Raw genomic sequence first — 20,972 nt, forward strand, 5'->3', positions numbered from 1 at the left:
TCTTCTATTATGAGATTGATATGATGACCATCTACCGGTTTAGAAGAATAATAACTTTTTAAATTCTGGGCGTTATGAATACCTTCATAATTTTTATCTAGACTCTGGATTCTGTACGCGTTATTCCCATAAACTTTTATAATTTTATAAGGACCTATAAAAAGTGGTGCAAATTTGGCGTAATATTTGCTGGTTGTTTCTGACGTAGCTGGCTTTTTCAAAAGAACATACTCATTGAGTTTGAGGGGTCGGCAAAACTTCTTATCCTTCACTCTGCGTTGTCTACGCTCAGCTTGTTCGCGCAATGAAGTGGCGGCTTTCCGAATGTTTTCTTCCAGCGTAGGCTTCAGATTACCGGGGCATTGGACAATATCGTCCCAAGGTCGATGCGGTTGTCGGTCGAAGTGAAGAGTAACAGGAATCTGTGACGTAGCTTCGTGTACTGTATTGTTTAAACATTCCATCATAATGGGTAGAACATCAATCCAAAGCCAGTGTGCATTTCCACAAAATATCCTGCAGAATTTAGATAATTCTTGCATCACTCTCTCTGCCGGGTTACTAGATGGATGTCGGATCGAGTTTAATATGTGTTTAATCCCCAGTTGTTCCATGGCTTCACGAAATTCAGCAGATGTGAACTGCGATCCGTGGTCAGTGAGAAGTGCTTTAGGCTTGCCCATATGCGGAATTAAATTACGGGTGTGTTGCATCGTCGCCCTCTTCTATAATATTATCCAGAGCCTGATTTACCTCTTCTGTGGCTTCCTGGTCTTCGGATTCCCACGGTGTCGAGGCGTTATTAATGAGAAACACACTCTGATCATTGATATCGGCTGGATTAACTATAGCCGTTTCCCATGTCTCATCCAATCGAAAAAGAATCTGGTTGGAATTCAAGTCAATATTGGCATGGTAAGATGTCAAAAAGTCAACTCCTAGAATGATGTTAAATTTTATATTTGACATAGCCAAGAATACGTTCTGAAATTTTGTATTTCCAATTTCAACATCCAACAGTGTCTGTAGTTTGCAAGCCACAGTCTTATCCGGGATAATTCCTTTTATTTTAATGTGAGATACTGGTATAATCGGGATATCATGTCTGTCCTTTAAATCGTTTAGGAAAGAAGTTGAAATAACACTAATTGTAGATCCAGTATCCACTAAACATTTTACTTTTACGCCACATATTCTAGCCGAAATTATAGGTAGTGTCTTTAGGTAGTTCGTGTTCGACTCTAGATTTTCTTCGAGTAGGTCATCTGATCTTGTCATCCAGGAATCAATTTGAACAATAATCCACTCTTGCGTTTCACTGTTACTATATGGGTTAGCGTCGAGACTATCTCCTACTAATTCAGGGGTTGTTTTTTTTTTGATGGCACCTTGATTGTACCCATCATCTTCCGAATGTTCTTTCTCTTCCCTTTGTTTTGCTCTTTGGTACTCCAAACTCTCCGCTCCAACAATGTCGGGGTTGACGTCCTGCTCATGTATAGCCCGATGCCATTTCTTACGTTCTTGACTGGACTGCTGGAGTTCCCGCAAATACTTCTCTCTTTCTTCCTCTCTCCAGTTTCTTTTCCGTCTCTCAGGTCTTCTATTCTCTGGTTCTCTTCTCCATCTGTCCCTATTGTTTTCATATGGTCTTCTTCGGACATTACGTCTGGAATAATTCCATTCTTCGTCATCTCGGCGTCCTGGTCTCGGAGATCGGTCTCTGGGTTGTCTTCCTTCGATATTTCTACCCCAATTTCTCCCTTGGTTAGCAATGTTCCTTTCTTCAGATCTGGTAACATTGGTTTGGAAAACTTGCTGTTCTTGGCCGGAATTTCGCCTCTGTGGTTCTCTGGATGTCATGTCGAGTTGTCTCAATATGGCTTCAGCTTGAATCGCAGTTTGTACATTTGAGGCAATCATGATTCGTTGCGTCTCTGCTGGAAGTTGCCTGGTAATGACCTTTATTAATTCAGCTTCCGATGGCGGTGTGTCTAGCTCTCGTAGCTTACGTAGCTGACTGGAGAAAAATTCTGAAAATCGTGTTGGCGTGGATAAGGCATACCTCTTAGCGTACAACTCTGTCTTGAGATTATGTTGAATGTCCGTGTTCCAATATTTTTCTAGGAAAGCCCTCTTAAATCCTTCGAAATTGTCGAATGAGTATCGGAACGCTGTGAACCATGTCAATACAGAATTCTCCAAATATCTTTCCGTTACTCGCAGTTGGCGCTCTTCTGGTATTTTGTTGTCCCGAAAATATTCTTGTAATTCATTAATAAAACTCCTGGGAGTTACCCCTTTTACGTTATTAAATTTTTTTGGATGGTCCTCCTGCATTCGAATGATATTTACTATCTGCGTTTGACCTGACGTATTAAGTTGACTCACTCCTCCGCTGTTATATCCTTGAGCTGGATTGGTAACATTTACGTTGTTATGGGCATTCATTTGGTCGTCCTGCTTCGGAGTTGAAGATAAAATCTCTCCGGATACCTTCCTTTCTAAATTACTTTGCCGCTCTAACAATGTATTGGTTACAATATTATGACTTTCGCCTTGCAATTTAAGCAATTGTAATTCTTTAGTGAGTTCCTGAATTCCATTCTGTAGTTCTTGTTTATAAGATTCTGAACTAGCTTTGACCTCTCCTATTTCTTTATCTATTGAGGTTTTCATAGTTTGTAAACTCTGTTGTGTCTCCTCAATCGTTTCGTAAAAATATTCAAGTCGCTCTGAGTTGGTGACTTGAGCTACTTTTATTTCAGCAATAACGCCCTTTTCTACCTGTTTCACAGTTTCGAAAATTTGAGTAAATTTCCTAGACCATGCTGTTTTGGTTGCTGTTAAGTCCTGTGTATTCTCATCGATTTTCTCCTCAATCGCTTGAAATTTATCTTGCACCTCGTCCTTATATTTGCCTAATCCTTGTAATATCCCAGTTTGTACTTTAGCCAGTCTTTCACTAAATTCATTAGACATAGCTGACATGGCATTGTCTATTCCAACCTGGATTTCTCCCTTTAAATTTGAAAAATTTTGTTTCACAGATACCAATTCGCTTTGAACTGAAGCTAACTTCCCGTTAAATAATTTAACGTCCATGTGTAGCTTTTCGATATTTTCCTCTGTCTTGCTTTGGATTTCCTCAATAGTACCTTTGAGTTCCCGTTTTACTAACTCACTATTCTCACTAAGTTTTTTTTCTAGATTTTCACTATTTTCACTAAGTTTTTTCTCTAGATTTTCACTAAGTTTCTGTTCTAATGATACATTATTTTCACTGAGTTTCTGTTCTAGTTTAGTTTGATTCTCATTCATTTCCCGCTTTAAGTTATTCTGTAAGTCAGTCACTACTCCGTCTAGGAGTCTACGTAAATCCTCCATTGTTACAGTACTCATCTTTCTTTGAGATAAACGGCAATTCAGACATGGGCGGACTAAGTTCGATGGCCACATACCAGAATCCAATTCATCAGTCACAAGTGGATTGATGTCACAGCCTTCAGAGAAGATTAACGTCGCAAAATACAATCCTACAGCCTAAGTCCAAATTATGCGGAAAATAGCCGCTAAAAGAAAAATTTTGACAACTATCCTCCAGATGTTGTTTATAATTAAACAACAAGGCCCTTCCTAAACTTAACCTGAGTGTAGTTCGCCACAAAAATTTGGGCTAATAAATGTTTCAAAAATAACCTGGAAAAAATTTTATTTGTCGCCGCATCTTGTTTTTGTCCAAATTCTGGACTACAAGATCGAGTCCTTTTATTGGTACAGCCAATAAATCGGGCCTAACCACGTTGGCCGCCAAATCTATACCTGCCCCCTTCATGCCGGGCTCAGCTCGCCGGAGAGCGAGGGTCTCAGTCGTGGACCGTTCGCTATCGGCTGCGCAGAAAATTTTAAAGGCAGGGATAGATAAAGGACTAGCGACAAATGAAAGGAGACTAAATTAGGTTTTCACATTTATTAAACTAACACTCTTTTAAAGAAAACAAGTAAATTAACAAAATCTGGGTTGAATTCTTGAATAACATCTTCTCCTCGTGCTTTCATTCGTGAGGGATCTCGCTCAAATAAATTTTCAATGATTGTTCTTTTCTGCAATAATAAATATAAAAATCATTAACTTACTGAAAAATTGACTGAAAACAAAATAATATCTGATATCCTTCTCCTATGATAATTAAAATTAAAATCTTCCCTCTGGGTTTTAATTATTTTCCAAGAAAATGATTATTTTCTTCTCCTTATTTAAATTATTAAAAATTATTTAATTCATTAATTTATGATTAGCAAGTCTTCCCTAGACTTTCCTTTCCACAATTATATCATTTATATAATTATTGACTGAATAAAATTCTTTTAATAATTTTTACTTGAACATCTATCATTCTAACTTTGGCTCAATTTTATGCAGAAAGTGACTGTACAATATCTAACAATTAAATCTCGTGACATCAGTCCACGGACGTTGCCTTCTCTTATCCACTTTGAGTTAGTAAATTAGGCCCTAATCTATCTTAAATTATGATAAAATCTTCTAAAGATTCAAAATTGATCCAATTACGGACACGCGAAATAATACAAGTCGGTCAAAACTTTGACGCACATAATGAAAATTACCTTCACAAAATCGTACATGAATTATTCAAAAAACACAGATTAGGATCAAATCTCACATCACACATTCACACAGGGTTACACGGCATTATTATAACATTATTTACACGAACACTAACCCATTATTATTAATTTTAGGATTTTACTGTGAATTAGGGAAATCATTCTCTAGATGACACTATCACACACATCCCAGGTATCAATTCAGAATGTGATAGAATTAAGGTTATCACTTATACAAAGAAATTAACTATACAACGATGCTCAAGGAGTATTTTAAACAGAAATCATCCTAATTTAGCGAGTAGAATAATTATAACACAGGTCAAAATAATAGGATACGCGCTTATGGTACATGAGTTGCGGCATTTATATTTATTCATCATAATGTCGTGGCTCTCAATTATTCTGCACTGAAGCTCGAAGAAATCATGTCCAGTGACACATCTCTTCCCAAAATTGACTCTAATGGGTGCATAAATTATTACTCAAAATATAATGCCCATCTGCAAGTCATATTCAAATTCATAGCGCAGAAATATACCTATAACTCGTCGATACTCCGTCAGGAGAATTTGCCATGTCCCAGGCTTACTTTACATAAAGTGAGCACACGATAATACTCTCCAAAAATAACTAGCATTAAACTCATGACCTTATTAAATCATTTTAGCCCGTAATTAGCTTTAATTATTTTTACTCATTATTATTATTATTATTATTATTATCCCTGACCGTGCGTAATCTCATTCGTAAAGTTGTCGTGTGAAGTTATTCGGATGACTCTAAATAAATTCGAACCCATAAACATGTTGTACAATCGTAGAATGAAATTCTACACGAAGAAAAAACACTAGAACACTGTCCTAATTTGTTTCAAATAATTTTCAAATTATTAAAAACTAATCAAAATTAACGCGGGGTTCATTTAATTTTTATCTCTCCTGTCTTCTAAATTCTTAGGACAGTTAAGGTCTCTCTCGATGATTCACACACATTTCTAACTAATAGAGCAAACACACACTCATTCCAAGGTTCTAACTACCTCTCACCAATGAAAGAAGAATGAAAAATCAAACTACTGCAAAACTAATAGAAATCCAAAGGAATAAGTAAGGCTGCGTTTACAATTATTTACAAAGATAGAAAGCAATTGAATTCTTAAAGAATACTCATGTGACTGGTGTGAACTGGATTGTGGCTGATGACCTAGCACGTGGTCACATCACCTTCCGTCGAACGAAGTTTCGCCCATGTCCGATGCCTTACATGTTTAGTGACTCATGGAGGCGTTGACGATGTACAGGAACTTGCAGTATTCTTCGTAGAACTGGATATCCATCTTGCAGTAAACTCGAACTCAGGACCTTTCTTCTTTCAAGTTCTTGTAGAAAGCTGAAACTAACAAAAAGTCTTAGAAATAGCCCAGGACTCACTCTCGATGCTTTATAGTTTGGCTGAAGACACTTATCTTAGAATAACCCTAAATTAATCGTAGTGAATTTGTCGAGCGTCTGAATTGCTGTTTATACAGTCCTCGATGCCTTCTCCAATGTAAAGTCTTCCGATGAAGCAAACGACGTCCAATCTCTTCGGTTGCCGCAGTCAGAGTAATGCTAAAATTTAGCGTTCAGAAGTATAAAACCCTCTACCAAATTTTCCTCTGGAATTACCACTAATTTCCTGTCGTAAGACATAGGTGTGTCTCTTAATTACTTCTAATTGGTGGATTTGTTGAATTGCAGTGAAGGTTGTCACTTTTATTGGCTGCTCCAGTTTTACGTCACTTGACTTTCCATTTATTGATCGATTGAGATCTGCTTGCTCGCCGGGTCACGTGGTACGCACACATGTGTCTGAAGGCCACATAACAGGAATTCCAGCTTGCTCCCTCGTGCTCTCTGAAGGTCGGAAAAACCTGTTCGCGAAGCGACTGGCTCGCCCTGGCACGAAATACAGAATCTCACCCTCTTGTAGATTAAAATAATGTCCCAACACGCTGATGAAATAAATCATTTCCTTTTTAATAAAATATTACCACTTTTGAAGGGGACAATACGCTGTGTACAGGTTCCATTGTGAGCGTATTGCCTGTTGTGTTACAATGGAGTCGATGATTATATGTTTTTCGCACCCTAGTGATAACTTTTTACAACCTTTCTGCTCCTCAGTCAGAATGTTATGGTTGCTTATATGATTATAAATTTCTTCTGTGAGTATGGATGTAAATAGTTTGTAGATCGTTTGTAGGCAAGTGATTGGCGTTTAAGTTGATGGATATTTAGCATTTCCACCTTCTTTAGGTAGGAGGTATGTAATTCCTGACGTAAGAAATTCAGGTCACTCTTGAGGATGATGCACGAGGTAAGTGAATTGTCGGGCTATTTTATTGTTCTTGCAAGCGAAATATTTGTACCAAAAATGTTGTATTTTTTCTCTTCCTGAAGCTTTCTAACTTTGCGTTCTCCTGGCAGCATTACTCACATGGCTTTCTTCTATGATATCAAAACTCATTTCTGCGTAAGCGTTGTTGTTTTGCTCTTCCTTAATCCATGTTTTGTTTGTATTGTGGACTGTGTTGGTACACCAAATACGTATCCAAAAACCTTCCATGTCCTACATACTTGAAGGTTCTTCTGACATAGTATGCCGGTTTTGCTTGAGCGTTCTGTATAATTGGACCTCATTCTTGGAGAAACGTTTGTTCTGCAATTTCCTAGATTGAGACTTTTTGTACCTCCTGAGCCTTGCTGCTTTGACACATAACTTTTGTTTTTGGATGTCAGTGTATTATTTGACCTTTTCCCTGTGCCCAGGTTCCTTTGTGTGGGTGTTAATTTTCCTGAACACATTCCTCAAGTTTCCGTTAGTTTTCGTTTTAGTTTTGTTACAGAGGTACGCGGAAAGTTGAACTATAGATTTTCTTAGCTCTTGGATATCACTTTGTAATCGATGTTGCCATGGTGGAATATACTCTGAATCTGCGTTCTTACAAGAGCTCCTGGACAGGGGTATTAGATTTTGGCTGTTTAGCCTAACCACAGTAACTGCTGCGCAAACAACGAGGGCATTTGTTTCCTCCATGCTACTGGATGTTACTATACACTGCTTTAGAATGCCATTTACAGTGCTTACAAGGGTTTTGCTCATTGTTGTTTCTCGAATTTTGGGCAGTTTTGGTTTATAGTTCACGTTGAGACCCACGACATCCGCCATTGCCACTTTAAACATGTTTTTAGTACAACGTGCTTCATCAGCACCTGACATATAACCGATTTCTCTTATTTCCACAGATTTGTTTTCCTGTGGTTCTTTTCTTCGAGTATCGTCTTGCTCAATTTGGGACATTGAAATGGAGTTACCTTCACTGTTCAGCCTCGTAGCTAGAATTTTAGCAGCTTCTTTAAGATTTTGAATTATTGTAGCAGGAAGTCTGTTGTTGATTACTATTGCACGTCTTTGGTCTGAAAATTTTTGTTTTGTGACAAAGGAGTACTGGGGGAATTTCTCAACGAACAACCTGTGTATATCTTTCTTGTTCGTTGTTCTAAGTTCGTAGTTATAAAGTAGGAGCGCATTATAAATGTATTCATTTTATCCGTCCATTTCCAGCGCTACCTCTGTTTACCTGCCTTGGTGGTCAGCTGAACTTCTGAAACACCTTCGGCAGGAGGAGTAGATAGCTGTTGAGTTCTCCTAGCTTAATTGTCGGCTGTAGAATTTTCGTGTTACCCGACATGTGCCCGTCTGATCAGCATCATGTCACTGGTGGCTTGACTGTTGTCACGCTCAGCACCAGCTTTAACCATTCCCTGACGAACCTCGGGTAGCGTCCTTTTGCGAGGCTCATTTCTATTATTCGTTTCCTCCATCAATGATGGGTTGCATTTTATACCTACTGCCAGAATTTTGATGAGGCCGTCCCTAACATGGGGTACAGACGTCTTTCACATCCGCCCCTAACATGGGGTACAGACGCTGCTAGATGGTTTATGTTCAGTAGGTTCATCCGCCCTCTCCGCCATTGGGATATATCCTCTTCTGCCGTCGAGGCCGTTGACGGTATTCTCATTCCCTCAGTTGAACCGTGAGTGCTTATTTGGCTAGGCCATATTCACACCTGTCCTGCATATTTGCAGGAACTTCCCCAATCAGCCATTGCGACGCGTCGTGTCGGGATTGAGGGCCCCACCCCAGTGTCTCACGTAGAGTTATATCTAACCCTTACTCAGTTCAGGGCTAGACCCCTACGCAAACTGACAGGGCAGATTATTATTATTATTATTATTATTATTATTATTATTATTATTATTATTATTATTATTATTAGTAGTAGTAGTAGTAGTAGTATTATAAGATGGCTTCCTCCAGGGTAAAATATTCCCCCATTCGGATCTCCGGGCGGAGACTACACAGGGCGGGGCAATTGTCAGGAAGATGAATACTGACATACTGCGAGTCGGAGCATGGAATGTTACGAGTTTGAATCGTGGTTGTAGGTTGGAGAATTTGAAGACGGAAATGGATAGACTAAATTTATATGTAGTTGATGTAAGTGAAGTACGTTCGCAAGAAGAGCAGGATTTTTTGCCAGGCATCTGCAGAGTAATCAACACTAAATCGAACATGAGAAATGCAAGAGTTGGTTCAGTAATGAATAAGAAAATCGGGTAGTGGATAAGCTACTACGACCGTCATCATGAACGAAATATTGTTGTCAAGATAGACACCAAACCAATGCCCACCACAATAGTACAGGTCTATATGCCTACTAGTTCAGCAGATGATGAAGAAATCTTGCTGTTTGTTGTTTAAAGGAGCCTAACATGTACGTCATCGGCCAATGAAGAATTCGAAAGATTGTATGAAAATATAGAACATTTAATACAAAATGTAAAAGGATACGAGAATCTAATTGTGATGGGAGGCCGTAATGAAGTGGTAGGCCAAGAAAGAGAAGTTCGTACCACAGGAGAATTTGGACTGGGACGTAGGAATGGAATAGGAAGTCGGCTAGTTGAATTCTTCACCGATCATAATTTAGTTCCTGATAATACATTGTTCAAACACCACAAACGACGGCTGTACACGTGGACAAGACGTGGGTACACAGGAAGAGGTCGAATAGATTATGATTAGGCGGAGGTTCAGAAACAAGTTGCTGGATTGCAAAACATTCCCAGGGGCAGACGTGGACACCGACCACAATGTGGTGGTCATGAAATGTTGTCTGAAGTTGAAGAAATTGGAGAAAGGAAAGAATGCAAGAACATGGGACTTAGATAAGTTGAAAGAAAAGAGTGTGAGGGATTATTTCAAGGAATAGGCCTATGTTACACAAGGAATAAATGAAAAGGCTGAAGGAAACACAATAGATGAAGAGTGGACAGTCGTGAAGAATGAGATCAGTAGGGCTGCTGAAGACAAGTTAGGAAGAATCAGATAATAACTCGGGAGATACTAGACCTGACTAATGAACGGCGAAAATACAAGAATGCAAAAAATGATCAGGGCAGAAAGAATGTAGTCGATTAAAGAATGAAGTAGATATAAAATGCAGGTCAGCTGAGGAAGAATGGCTGAAAGAGAAGTGCAAGGATGTTGAAGGTTGTATGGTTGTAGGAAAGGTAGATGCTGCATAATGGAAAATCAAGGAAACCTTTGTAGAAAGGAAGACTATGTATATGAATATTAACAGCTCAGGTGGTAAATCACTTCTAGGAAAAGAAGACAAGGCAGAAATATAGCAGGAACATATTCAATAATTGTATCAAGGAAAAGAAGTAGATGATAACGTTCTGGAACAAGAAGAAACTGTTGATCCTGATGAAACGGGAGACTCAATTTTGAGGTCAGAATTTGACAGAACCTTGAGAGACCTATATATGAACAAGGCGCCTGGAATTGTTGACATACCCTTAGAAGTACTCATCTCCTTAGGAGAAACCAGCATGGGGAGATTATTCCATGTAGTGTGTAAGATGTATGATACAGGAGAAGTGGCATCCCATTTTAGCCAGAATGTTGTTATACCTATTCCCAAGAGAGCCGCTGCTGACAAGTGTGGAAACTACCGCACCATTAGTTTAATATCTCACATTTGCATAATGTAAACACGTATTATTTACAGAAGAATGGAAAGACAAGTTGAAGCTGAGTTGGGAGAAGATCAGTTTGGCTCTGCTTACTCCTTTTATTCTTTAAATACCAATACATCGCGACAATGTAATCTTCACTTGACGGACAGATCACTGAAACTAAGAAGAAATGTCATGTAGCAGAGATCGTGTCGCTTCGGTGTGCAGCGAAATTATCTTAAGATAATTATCGCGTACCGCTTACGTTCACACTAAGGCGATATAAGGTAAGTGATATATCGTAAGCGATATACGATACGCAACACGCACAGAAAGATACTTGAAACCTAAAGGGAGACGATAAAGAAAGGTTCACAGTTGCGCGATTGCACAACATATCGCAAGTGACATATCTCTCGAAGTGCAGCTTGCTAGTCTCTTCAGCGATTAGTATCGTACGATATTTCGAGCTGTGAACATGACGGGAAGATTCTGTAATACCTTTCATTAATTTAGTGGAACTGATTGGTACAATTCGTAAAAAAATATGAAAAATATCAAATTAAAACGGCTAAATTTTATTAATACGGCCTTTTATATTCATATCTACTTACCTTATAGTAATCAGAAGTTTTTATCTGAAGAAATGGCCTTCCTGAAGGGTGTATCTTTTTTTCAAGGGTTCGTGACACTAGGCTTTTCAGAAAATGAAAGTTTTCAGGATTCATTCGATAAAACTCCCTGAATTTTGATTCGTGTTGAGACAGCTCTCGAGGAACAACAGCCGAGTTATGGTGCAGGTTGGTAAGATCGTAGGGATGTACCCAGTATTTCTTTTTTCTTCTCATCCTACGCCTGAACCAATAAGCCACTAGAACGTCTTCCTCACTTGAACTCATATTTGTAACTGATGTAGTGAGAATTGTGTTCCCACCAAATTTTTATCGTCCAGATCGCGCCGATTTATCGCCCAATGTCATGAACCTTCCTAGAAATATATCATCGCAATATATTCCTTACTATATATCACTTATCTTATATCGCCTTAGTGTGAACGGAGCCTAAGACATAAAATATATATATCGTATCGTATCGTATCGTATCGTATCGTACTGGTGTGAAGCTCGCCTTATACTGTAGTTGCTGGCGAGCTGAGTGAACGAGCACAGATGCGTCAGAGCTGTCAACACTCCTAATAAAGCGATATTTGACACCATACGCTGCCACAGTGGGCCAGGCATCATATCTAGCTGGGCAAAAGTCGTTTCTATCTGTAATGATTTATGTTTGATATTTTATTGTTAGACATGTACTGGTACAGTTATACATACAAACATACATACATACATACATACATACATACATACATACATACATACATACATACCGAGCTCGATAGCTGCAGTCGCTTAATTGCGGCCAGTATCCAGTATTCGGGAGATAGTAGGTTCGAACCCCACTGTCGGCAGCCCTGAAAATGGTTTTCCGTGGTTTCCCATTTTCACACCAGGCAAATGCTGGGGCTGTACCTTAATTAAGGCCAGGGCCGCTTCCTTCCCACTCCTAGCCCTTTCCTATCCCATCGTCGCCGTAAGACCTATCTGTGTCGGTGCGACGTAAAACAACTAGCAAAAAAACATACATACATACATACATATCTTTATTTCCACCATAGTATATACCATCGGTTAGGTATAAAAGATAACAAGCCACTACTGTTCCCTAAGTCGAAGTTTACTATATATTAAATCTACTCTGTAGCATCCCACGCATGCGCGGATAGCCAGCACCACATGTAAGATGCTACCTAAACTACAAGCTACACTAACATCCTAACTAGCTTATTCCACTGCCTAAGACTAATTTAAAAGAGCTGGCTGGTCGTAGTACCTCCGCATGTATGGAAAACTGCCCGTCCAACCCGTAGACACCACTACCAGCCCTGCATCGTGTGGTCGGATACCGGATCCCACAGGCAACTTGCTGACAGGGTGTTTTCCTCCGATTCCTTGCGTGAGAGATCACATGTGGCGGAAACCAATCCAACATGTGACCCGTCACACTCTTATCTTCTGTCCAGCCTGTTGTATACAGCTCACCTTTCCTTCACGTTGACAGCACCCATCCTTACTTTTTCTCTTTCCCCACGTGCTTTTTAACTTGGGATAGGTCAGTCCCACACCACCCTTTTACCTCTTAGGTCCCGCACTCCCCATCACGTAACTTCCAGTCTGATCTTTCTCACTTACAACACCATACTACTCCCTAACCTACTACTCTAGATATACAACATCCTTTCACTATCTCTTTTACCTGCATTTATGATAACACTCCACCAGTCGTTTTCCCTTCACTTCACTACATTACTTGCTCCCTTATTTTACTTTTGACTTACACATAAACAACCACCAATCATCGTCAACACCCCACAGTTCACTACACCGACCTTACAAAGAAACCAATAGTTTTCTTACCAATCTACTAGTTCACACCATCTTCACACAATTCTTCCACATTATTTACATCTTATACTCTACAACCACTCACTAATTGTTCATTTGCTTGAACAGCACCATAAACTTAATATTTATACCTCTTTACTGTTACTCTCTTAGCCTTCCTTCTCCTACCTAATTTCTACTTTTTGCAAAGTCTTTCACCATCATCCCCGATCTAGATAACCCGCTTGTCTCTTAACACATTCAATTATCAATATATACAAATCTCTTCTTAGTATATCTACCTTGTATATAATATAACACTCATTCTATTGACCATCATCGTGCTTAGGGCAGATCACCATTCCTCTGGGCAAGATGCTCTCCCTCATTCATCAAAGTCTTGCTCAATCCATCTCCCTAGTCAACTACGCTAGACATACAACAGTTTATCCTTTCCCACTCTCTTTTACTCCCATTTACACTAACTCTCTGCCGGCCGTTCCTCCTTCAATTTACTATACTACTACTACTACACTACACTATAACAATCTCTTCATAGTACATATACCTTATATCTAATACAACTCTCTCGTTCTACTTGGCAGCATCCTACTCAGGGCGGATAACCATTCATCTGGGCAAGATGCTTCCCATCTACATCTTACTATCTCTTTCTCTGAGCACTCCATTTTTAGATTCAACTCTCCATTTCGCCTATCTCCTTCCATCTTTCTACTCAACTCCCCCTGCTTCTCTCACCTTCTACCCCCTGTTCTAAACATAGCTCCATCTCTCCCTGCTCCTTCATTCTTCAATTTCCTCTTCTTCCTACCATACCTCTCTCCTCTTTTTATTGGCCCATTTTCGCTCCTTTCATTCTTCCTGTAGTTCCCTCAGTTTCGTTAAAAATCTGGCTCTAACCACATTGAAATATTTCTATATAATTGCTCCTCTCTCCCACTCTCTACACAGCCATGCTGTCATCTTATAACTGTTTTCTACCTCTTCCATATCTTTCTTATTCAGTAATTTCTTTTTAATCTCCTCTAAGGCTCTGCATTGTTGAATATATGTAATTCCGACCAACCCTCCCCACACAAAATACATATAGCCTTATTTTCTCATTCTACCCATCCCCTGTTTTTGGAACTCGCATTACCCACCAATATAAACCTATTTTAGCTCTTCTGCCCTCAAACTCCGTTTTCGGGTTCCTTACTTCCACCAATTGGTTCAATACTAAAAGAGTCTCTCTCCCTACATTCCATTATTAAGCTCTGTCTTTCTATATCTAATATCTTCCCTTTACCTTTTCTATGGAATCTATTTTTTTCCGTCGTAGTTCTTAATCTCAGCAGTACGAAGGTATTTTTGTCCCGGACACTACCAACGGCGGGGTCTGAGGAGCCCACTAAGAAAGTGTTGTTTTCTTTATCCTCAATCACAAGCACCGTATATGGATGTTTTATTTCTCTACTTAGACCTGATTCATCCAAAACTTCACCAAATTTAATTGATTCCAGAGGTAGTTAAGTTGCTAAAGATCGCTTTAACTATCCCCGCTTTTACATGTACATCAGAACGTTCTTTTTCCTCCCTGAGAATTTTAAAACTTACTTGCGCAGTTTCATGACGCAAGGAGAAAGGAACGACAACGCAATCATGCAAGCCCATAATCAAGAAATAAAATATAAATTGAGCCTCGAAACCGTAGAGAACATTTTCATCAAACGATCGACTGTTCGTAGAAACACACTCCTTATGAGTGAGAATTACAAATTCCGCAAAAGTTTAAAATTTTGTACCAAAGGCTGAAGATTTTCAGTTTTTATTTTTATTTTTATACTAATAATAAGTGCCACATTTGACGCAATTTGATTTTTTAAGAACTCAGTTTGGTATCATTCTAAGAGAAAACTAGACTATTATGATTTTTTCAGATTTTTAATTTATATTTTAGGGTTTTTATTTCTTAGCTTCCATCATTTTAATTCATATATATTTAAAGTGTAAAATCTCTTACTTTTTCATGACTAAAACACACCCGTACCTTTTATGTGGATGTATGTGGATTTTTGTTTGTAATTATTCATTACTAGCTGATGTACTTGTGCTTCGCTACGGAATTCTATATTGTATACAGAATTGTAGATTAGGTAGTGTACACGTTGTGAGCGAGAATGTATTAAATTGCATATCTCTTGACGTTACCCTAAAAACACGACGGAAAAAACACCAAACGTCTTTTCTCATATGAAGACTGCGTTATCCCTAAATTGTAATCTAGACCAAGTCATACTACTACTACTACTACTACTACTACTACTACTAAGTGAGGCTGTGCCTTAAGTGTGCAGGCACACTGCTCATTCAAAACAGCACGTCAGAGTAGGGATCGAATAGGTGGAATACTATGATGAACCAGTGTGTTACGTACCAGCAGTACGGTATCAGAAAATGTATGAACCAGAGGAATGACATGCTAAAGAAGAAAGTTTTCTAACTCCTTAGCTATTTCCCGCCAGTATTCATTCAGGCTGTTATACTTGGTACGCAGCAGTAATAACATCTATCGGAGTTGAGCGGCAGCATAAGAGACAAAGAACATCACAACAAACAGTGGTCAATGTAATGTTATAGTTGATCAATGTTATGGGTTTTCAATATTGTAGGCCTTCACATTTAATTTTCTTCCGATTCTGAAATACCACTCTTATCATAGTCGGTACGGTAAAACTGAATAAAACATAAATGGTCGGAATTTGTATTCTCTATAACTTTTGTTAAGTAGTACTTTTCGATAGAACCAATAACATAGGTATTTAAAAATTAAATTTTAGGCACCTTCCCCTAAACTACAATTTCATACAGGGCGAATAAAGTTGTTTATAACTTAGACTGTAGTTTTTTATTCCCCGACTCTATATATCGACTGTCATTAAATTCTGTTAACTTATTTTCTCGTGGCTCGGCGTTGATATGGACTTGGCAACAAAAATACAAATTCATGAATATCTGTGTTATCAAAGCCGGTACGGTAACAATGTATGACATAAATGATCGGAAATGTAATTCTATATAACTTTAGTTATGTAGTATTTATCGATAGAACCACTAATAATATACATAATTAAGAATTAAATTGTAGGCCTTCCCTAAATTACCATTTCTCTCATCGTGAGTAAAATGATTTATAGCCTACATTGTAGTGGCTTATCCCCGGAGTCCACATGCCGATTTTCATTAAATTCTCTTCAGCCATTTTCTCGTGATGCGTGTACATACATACATACATACATACATACATACAGACAGACAGACAGACAGACAGACAGACAGACAGACAGACAGACAGACAGACAGACAGACAGACAGACAGACAGACAGACAGACAGACAGACAGACAGAAATTACGGAAAAGTAAAAAGTACATTTTCTTGTTATTATGGAAAAGACTGATACAGAAATGCCATTCTTTTCTAATTCTGAGCAATGTACAGACAAAACTCTTATTTTATATATATATATAGATTGTTGAAAAAGCGATTAATAAAACAATAGTTGATGTTTTCCAACACGTATTGCTCATGGTTGCTCATTGAAAAACATCTAAAACTGCATTATCATTAGGGTAAAATTTCGACATTTTCCGGGGATTTTCTTTGACTGTGAGTTAGAGCACCCCCACTAATTTTCAAAACCGGACGCCCCTGAACCGTCGGATATGTTTCTTTCACTACGGAAAGGTACACCTTGGTCAATTTAATATATCGAAGTGAAAAATAAGAGTCTAAAATGGACTTAGATTGTTTCTCAACCGACGGATTCAATTGCGACTTTCCCACCATTCTCCTTCGTACCACTGGTTGGTGATAATACTATCACAGTGCACCGGTGCTTTAATAGCAGACATTCTTTTATGAGCGTCGAAATTGTATTTAGGAACGTGCAAGTGACTTTTACAGCACATTTGCTTCAAACAGTGTGTCACTAAAGATATTAAACCCCAATAACGTGTCGTGAGAACTTAATGAGACTGTCGATCGTAAGAATAAAGAACACGTAGGCCATCCTAGAAGAGCTAACGTAATTAGTGAACCAATTTTGAATGGCACTAAGTACATAACTGATTCATACATACAATGACGTTACCTTCACCCGTCAGAGTAGGTTAGTATGTAAGAGGTCCAGCCTGTGGACTCGGAACATAAGTAATAATAATAATAATAATAATAATAATAATAATAATAATAATAATAATAATGCTATTGTTCTATTGTTTTTAAGTCCCACTATCTACTTTTGACGGTTTACGGAGACGCCGAAGTGCTGGAAATTTGCCCCGTCACACAAATGATTTCTTACTCATGCTAACTCAAATGAAATCTGCGATGGAAACTATCTCAAGACTACACGCACCCTTTTCGTTCCAAGTCCCTGTCAGTCTGACTGGCTCAGAGGTTATAATGCTGGCTTTCTGAATCCAAATTGGCGGGTACGATTCTAGCTCTGTCCGTTGGTATTTAACTCTTACGTGCGCAATTTATTATTTCCATTAAATATGATGATTTTTCACTCCAAAAGTTTGTTTGTCCAAGCCTTGCCCCGTTTCTCTACGGGGTCGGATGTGAGGTGAGATGAATCTGTCGTGACGGGTTTTTATGACCGGATGCCCTTCCTGACGTCAACCTCATCAGAGGAGTTAATGAGATGAAATGAATGGCATAATATATTATAGTAGGAAAGAAGACAGTGAAATCCTGTGCCGGCACATAGCCTACTGCTGTCGAATAGCACCAAAGGGTCTGCTCAAGGCTTAATGTCGCCACCCGACGGGGGAATCACCAACAGCGTCATATGCCCTCACTCCATATGAGCACTGGGGAGAGGTTTAGAATTTAATCCAGGCTTTTGGCACGCTATCTAGTGATTTAAATTGTATACCACCATCCCCCCTACCCTGCCGGCAAACATTCTGATCGTGAATTTTTTTTCGACCAACGGGACTCGAACCGGCTAACCACGGTGTTAGACCGTTTAGACTTCAACGCCTTAACGATCATGGCCACCAGGAGGGCTATTTTTCATTCTAGAAGTTTAGTTTAGTTTAGTTTATTTAATGAACATAACAGGCCTTCAGCCCAAATACGTGCTCATAATTATGATACAAATAGTCATAATAATAATAATAATAATAATAATAATAATAATAATAATAATAATAATAATAATAATCTTAAACAAGTACAGAAAGTACTAATCTAGCCCCCGCCTGGCCTTGTACACACCACATGACCTTCACAACAGATAATGCTGCAAGAACCGCTGACTGTACTTTACAACAGTTTCGGCTCTCGCCCCTGTAATCACTACTGCTTACTCCGCATTCTTGGTTCCGTGACCTAATTCCTTTGGATTCAAGTAAAACCAAATGACAACAATTGCGTACACTCCTCAATATCGCAATCGGTAAGGCATCTACATTTTCAAGATACCATAACATTCACTCACTCAACTACCTCGCCACCTTTGTCATCACTTGGTCATACTTAGCCTCCAGGCTCGAATTCAAACTACTTAACTTTATCCACATCACCCACACTTCACTAGCTTCTAAATTTTCCAACGAACTCCATCGACTGAATATCCTAATACTCTTAACCACTTCTCCCTTACATCCTAACTTATCGTCCTATGCCCCTTCCTCTTCCATTTTTCTCACACAAGAATTTTTTACCGGACATAAATACCTATTCATTTCTCCTCCGTTTTCCCATTCCTTAATAATCCACCTTATAATACCCCGCTCATCCCCTTTACCTGAAATTTTCCGATGTTTGACACTCAGTAGACTATTTCTAATCTTACTTGTTTCTTCACACTTACCTAATAAGTGAAAATCATTGTTCTCCGCCCCACAAAGTATACATACTGCCTTATCTCTGCCTTTTAGCCACCCTCTATTTTTATGTAACCCAACAACCACCATACCAACCCTCTCCTTCTCAACCTATCAACGTATCTAATATTTATTCCCGTTACTTCCTCAACTGTATTAAAAACACTAAGGGAACTTCTTAATCTACTTTTGGCCAATAATTTCTGCCTACCCAAATCTCAAATCCTCCTTACCATTACCTCCATCCCTCTAGTTTCTGTCTTCATCCACACCTCTTCCCACATGTAACCCAGGCCTATCATCTCAAAGTATCCCTTAATTTTACCTAGCCAGCATCCCTTATACATACTCTTCCGTTGTTGTTCGTACGCGGCCTGTAATACCCTCCCTTCTTCCTGTCTTTTCAAATTCATCCAATATCTAACTATTCTTTTCACACACTCAGATTACAAATCCTCCCCACACATTAATTCCACCCCTGCATTGGCTGTGCACATCGCGAGCCGCAGTCACTATCTTACCGAAATTACTAATAATTCGTCTTGTTATCCAACCCCCATATTTCCGCGCCATACAATACCCTACCGAAAATCACCGATCTTAGAATTAACCTCAGGGTTTTATCATTGATGCCCGGATATTTCGCTAGCCAGTTTTTGACTGAGGCTAGGGTGGCCAACCCTCTGCTCCTCGCCCTGCTAATATGATCATTCCAGGTGCCTTTACTATTAATAATGACTCCTAGATATTCTAACTTGCTTACCAGTTTCAATCTTTCTCCCTGCACAACCCATTTCCCGTCATCCCTTCTTCCTTTGTGTGCCTGGGTTACTAGCATTTTAGATTTGTTCGCATTAATTTTCAAGGCACATTTCTTCGCAAGACAACGCATTTAAAGCCTTCTGCATCCCTCCTGGGGTTAGAGTCATCAAAATCACGTCATCAGCAAAAATCAATCCTGGGACCTCCACCCCATTAATTACCGGCACTGCCCAATTGCTTGCTCCATGCCCCTCCAAGATATCGTTAATAAATAAAATAGACAAAATTGGCGATAATTTGCACCCCTGCTTTAAACCCATCTTGGACTCTAATGGTCTTCTCAACCTATCGTCTCCCAATTTTACACAGAACCTGACTACCCTATATATCCCCTCTACTGCCCTCATCATCTTTCCCGAAACCCCCAACCTTCCCATTTTCTCTAATAGAGCTTCTCTATCCACCTTATCGAACGCCTTTTCAATAATAATAATAATAATAACAACAACAATAATAATAATAATAATAATAATAATAATAATAATAATAATAATAATAATAATAATAATAATAATAATAATGCTATTTGCTTTACGTCTCACTAACTACTTTTACGGTTTTCGGAGACGTCGAGGTGCCGGAATTAGTCCCGCAGGAGTTCTTTTACGTGCCAGTAAATCTACCGACACGAGGCTGACGTATTTGAGCACCTTCAAATACCACCGGACTGAGCCAGGATCGAACCTGCCAAGTTGGGGTTAGAAGGCCAGCGCCTCAACCGTCTGAGCCACTCAGCCCGGCGAACGCCTTTTCAAAATTGATTGCCGTCACATACACATTCCTTCTTGACAGGTTCCTATACTTTTCCAGAACTGTCATTACTATCATTATATTATCCACTGTTCTTTTCTTTGTTCTAAATCCTCCTTGGAAATCTGACAATACTTCATTTTTTCTGCCCATTCAGTCAACCTGTTCGCCAACACCCCTGTGTAAATTTTACTTAAGGAATCTAACAGATATATTCCTCTATAATTATTCAAACTGTTTTTACTACCCTTTCCCTTATATGTTGGACATACAATTCCTGTTTCCCATTCCTTCGGGTACTTCCCCTGATCAAAGATCTTATTAAATAGTTTCACTATGCCCTCTATCATTGTCTCA

Source organism: Anabrus simplex, chromosome 2 (assembly GCF_040414725.1).
Source record: "Anabrus simplex isolate iqAnaSimp1 chromosome 2, ASM4041472v1, whole genome shotgun sequence".
Taxonomy (NCBI): Eukaryota; Metazoa; Arthropoda; class Insecta; order Orthoptera; family Tettigoniidae; genus Anabrus; species Anabrus simplex.